The 5,087-nt window shown below is 43.2% G+C and overlaps 1 protein-coding gene across 1 annotated transcript in view; it reads left to right on the forward strand.

Moving 5' to 3' along the window:
• Positions 1–4,411: 4,411 nt before the first annotated feature.
• The window catches only part of ZNF641 (zinc finger protein 641), an 11,612-nt gene continuing 10,936 nt past the window's right edge, over positions 4,412–5,087 (forward strand). The window contains exon 1 of the mRNA XM_006163453.3: positions 4,412–4,965. The gene's annotated coding sequence lies outside the window, so the exon portion shown is untranslated. The remainder of the gene's footprint in view (positions 4,966–5,087) is intronic.

Here is a 5,087-nt window from a genome sequence, read left to right on the forward strand (position 1 = left end):
TAGCCACACCTATTATTTACATATTGTCTATTGTTGCTGAACTGCTATCGCTGAGCTGGGTTGTTGCACAGAGACCGTGTGACATACAAAGCCTAAAAATTTACTATCTGACCCTTTACAGAATTTTTTTTTGATGTCTGCCAGATATTCATATTTTGGCTTTTAAAAGTCAATTATCAATTATTATTAATAATAAGATAATTAAAAATTAAAATGTTTATATTTATCCATGTGTTTACCATTTGTGATGCTAGCTATTTATTTGAGTAGATCCAGCTTTGCATCTAGTACAATTTTCTTCCTGCCTAAAGAACTTTAACATTTCTTTTATTCTTTCTTATTTGCCAGATAGAGGGAGAAGGAGGAAACACCCCCCCCCATGGGGCATGGTACCTTCTTTTCCATTTTTCCATTCCGTTGGGATATTGAGCACACAGGTACATGGAGAGTTTTTCAAGCCTTTGGTGCTGAGATTCAAACCATGCAGTCAGTTACGTGGGATTCCTTAATCACTAAGCCATAGGGCTAGTCTCTTTTTTTCTCTTTCTCTCTTCTTTTTCATTATTTTCAAATTTATTTTATACATTTAATCACTGTACATCACCACAGCTTGTAAAATAAATTTTCCCAGCATAAATACACTGCACATTAGTCCAGTTTAAGGTATCATACAAGTTATCATCAAAAGACAATATTCTATTTCTGTGTACCTTAAATGTCTTGCCTCTCTATTTTTTCTTGTTTCCCTTCCTCTTATCCTCTCCCGTCTCCTCCCACACTGTCTCCAATATTCCCAACCATTTTCCCTGCTTCTATATCCTCTAATCTTTCAGTTTTCACCAAAGAGTGTTTTCACGTCTCTCCTCTACTATTGCCAACAAGTCGACCACAGCTCTTTTCCCGTTACTGAGGCCCATTGATTAGGCTTTTCTAAAATCACAGGAGATGGTAGCTCCACCAAAAAGAAGGAGCCTGGTCCTTTCATGAATACAGGAGCAGAAAGCCTACCCACAGACTCCAACCAACTTATTACACACTATAATGCACATGAAAAATAAGCCTTTAGGGACCAGCAGTTAGTGTAATGGCTATGTCGCTGAACTCCTATGTAGTTGAACGGGGTTTGAGTCCCGGACCCGGTGGCTTAAACTCAGGCCAGGTGCGTGTGCATGCATGTCCAAGATCCCGAGAGGAGAATGGAGGAGAAGGGATTGTGGCATGGCCACCCCCTCTGGGGGATGATCTCTTGCTTTCTATCTCTCTCTCTCTGTGTTTCTGGCGAGCTCACGTGTCCTATAGCAAACACCTCTCCCCCCCCCCAAAAAAAAGCCTTTATAGAGTTAAGTTACTGAGATACTGGTACTGTTAGCCTATCCCAATTAATATACCTTGTAATTATCACCAGTGGGAATACAAGTGAAAAGACCCCCTGAACCAGAGTCTGGGATACAAATTCTGTTTCTGCTGCTTCCCCCACATACCCTATGATCTACTCTTGAAATATGCTCTATACCCTTTCCCATCTGTATGTTCACTACATTCTCCTCTTTTAAGTCTTTTAAAATGTCTTCTTTTCTTTCATGAGAAAAACAGACAGGTACTCTCGACAAGGTCTTACTAAGTTGTGCCTCCTCTCACAACAGCCTTCTGGTCAGCTAGGATCACGAACACTCCCAGGGAGATCAGGTCAACTTGATGGCACAGGAAGTTGGGGTGCATGGGTCCAATACCTGTGGGAGGCTGTGCACCAGCGAATATGGCTGGTTTCTCAGAGAGCAAACAATTACACAATGACAAAGGCCATGATTGGCTTCCCTTCAAAACCTCACCTTCAAAACCATACTCTGATTGGCCACTTTCCATATTAAATTAGTGAGCTTAGAATCCCTCAGATTTGCATATCTGGCACCTCATGATTGGTCCACAAAATCAACCAATCATAACCCACTTTTTACAATCCTTCATTTACATATAGAACAACCAATTACCGCCCACCAACGTGTATATAACCACAGTTCCTGGCCCACAATCGCCGGACGACCCTGAAGAGTTGTAACACTGCGTCGTCTCCAGACAACTCTGAAGAGTTGGAACACTGTGTCGTCTCTGTGCTCCCCACAATAAACAGATGACCCTGAAGAGTTGTAACACTGCGCTGTCCTGCTGTCCCACCTCTCACTCCTTCCCTCAGGAAACCTGTTCGACTGTCCCCCAGGTCGGGACACAATACCCAATGCAGGAACAGCAGTGAATCTGATTCTAAGACTCATGTTCACAAAGAATTAGAAACACAGACACAGAAAAGGGATGGTAAAGCAATTTACTGAAGGAAAGAACAGCTTCCAGACAGGCCAAGAGGGGTCCCAGAAAATGGGTTGCCAAAGAGGAACAGAAACAAGGGGTTTTATTTGGGTTGGGGGGCTTTGTTCAGGCTTGTTCTGAGCAGAGGCTTGTGCATATATCCCTCTTACAGTGGAGGGTCGCATGCAAGTTGGATCTGGTTATTTTTCCTAATTCTGGAGTGGGTATGAAGGTCAGGAGACTCTCTGTCTAAAAGCTTTGGGCCATAAAAGACCACTACCTTCTTAGAATGTGGTGAAACCAGGAAAAAGCCTTTAGGTCATGCTGCGTAGGTTAATCATTGAGTTATTGCTATAAGCTTGTTTTTGTGAGCACATAACTCAGTGAGAGCTGAGCTGCTGCTGAGTTATTGTGTCTCTATCTTAAAGGTTTAAAGGAGAGCTCTCTAATGAGCAGCCCTCCATATGGCAAAAACACTAAGCTTTATAAGGCTTTTTTGGGGGGAGGGGGGAAGGTTTTTGCTATAGGGCACATGTGCTCACCAGAAAGAGAGAGAGAGAGACAGAGAGACAGAAAGCAAATCACTCCCCAGGAGTATGGCCATGCTCCTCCATTCTCCTCTCAGGATCTTGGGCACACATGTACATGCACCTGGTGTGAGTTTAAGCCACTGGGTCCAAGACTCAAACCTCGGTCGACTATTTGCGAGCCCAGCAACATAGCCATTACGCCAACTGCTGGTCCCCTATAAGGCTTCTTTTTCAAGGAATTATTGATTAATAGTCACAAAGATTTTATGTTATTTTAGACTGTGATATGAGTATAATTTTGGTCTCCTAATACCTGTAATTTTCTCTGGTATTATTCTCTATGTATTTTGGGCTGTGTATATTAGGCTTATATCATAGTTTCCATTGGGCCCACAGGAGTTTTCTGTCTTAGATTCTGGAATTAACAAATTAATAGGCTCTGAACTTTGACTCTAATTGTTGTTTTGTGTGTCCTGTAGGGAGGTCTGTAATGATTTAACTTGGAAGAGTAAGGTTTTGGGAAGAGGAGGATGTAAGTTTTCAGAGTTGGAATCAGCTGGCTGGTTTTAAATAAACTCCTTTTTGTCAGCATTCCATTATGGCTCCCCTAAACCCTGTCTAGCCAGTCTCTGTCTCACTGGGATCCAAACCTGGATCTTCCTATATGGATTTAGAGTTGTACAGAAATGCCCTACCACCGTGCCTCATGTTGCTCATTATGTTGGGTTGTTGGGAAAGTCATGATGCATTTTTGCATAGGAAAACATAGACACAAATACATTATGACTTTCCTGATGACCTAATAGAACCCTCCCTGTTCTTCTCTACCTCAAAATGTCTGTGAGGCCTTCTCTGACTTCCCTCCCATACAGGTCACTTCTCTTCACTCCACATGCAGAAAACATCCCTGTCTTAGTATATTACATTTTATTGCAAATATGTGTTGACATGTGCTTCCACAGACTGAATCCTATCTTTGATGTCCAGTGTTTAGTTAGTGTGTGACACATAGCAGAAAATAAATATGGGTCAAAGGAATGATTGCCACATATGACCATAAATCACTTTTTATCTGAAGAATTTTATATGCAATAAAATTTTATAGAATCATGATCATTAAATAATGAATGTGAGTGTATTTGTAGGTTATAAACATTTTCTAGCAGCAATGTGTTTATTTTGTGTTGTAGGTCCCTCTCAACTTTTCCAGTCAAATCCATCTTAATGCTTCAAGGCAGCGTAGCGGGCTACATGGGAAAAGGTCACAATATGATGGAGTCTGTTCAGCTAAGAGATTAACAGCCATTCTGCTTCCGTAAACAGGCTTGCATACCTTGCCAGCAACTATGCCCCTGTGTACCCTCTGGTTTCACACCCCCTGCAGCTGTTGCCCCAGAAGTCCTTGAAGCTTTTCCTCCCTGGGAAAAGCCCCACCTGCGGATATCACATCTATCACCCGGACCCTGAAACCTCCCTTGCTGTAAAGTCCCTTGGACCTCTTCCCAAAAGATAAGAAATCCCCTTTGCAAGCTTGTGCTTAAATACCCTGTGGAAGGCAGGACAGGGCTGCTACCTCTGACTGCAGTGTGGGTGTCAGTCCCTGGCCAGGAATAAAGGCCATTAAATTCTCAATTTGCATGACTCCAATCTTTGACAATCTCGCCCCACAACAGGCAGCACTGTCTAATAGAAGTAGGTATCATGGAAGCCACATTCACAACTCAAAACTGTAGCCACATTAAATATAAGTAAAATGAATATATCCAAACATCGCTCATAAGCTATTTTACATTTAATTACATCCTCTAAATCTGGTGTGCACGTTCAGACTTGCCACAATCTAAGACCTCGGATACTACATGTGGCCAATGCCTCATGACAGCACCATCTTGAAGTCAACCGGATTATCCCTTATGCAGAATCAGTAACTCCTCCTCAATTCTTGCCCTCTATCCTTGTTATCTTGAAACCGAGAGGGTAAGCTCCTTGAGGAATTACTGTCTCAAGACATCACTTTCACAGCATTGGTCTGGCCTACAACAGCGCCTACTAAAATAGAGGTAACTAAAGAACCCGTGTGCAAAAAAGAACACCGAAGGTGGATCCTAGGCCAGGACGAAAACGATCAGAAAAGGTGAGGATTCCGGAATCCGGGTACCCGCCATCTGCCAGGCGCTTAGGCCTGGCAGCTCAAGGGCTCCAGACCCGCGGCCCCGCCCCCGTCCCCACCCGCTGCGCGGTCGCGCCGCCGCCGCC

Source organism: Tupaia chinensis, unplaced genomic scaffold (assembly GCF_000334495.1).
Source record: "Tupaia chinensis unplaced genomic scaffold, TupChi_1.0 Scaffold142262_1, whole genome shotgun sequence".
Taxonomy (NCBI): domain Eukaryota; kingdom Metazoa; phylum Chordata; class Mammalia; order Scandentia; family Tupaiidae; genus Tupaia; species Tupaia belangeri.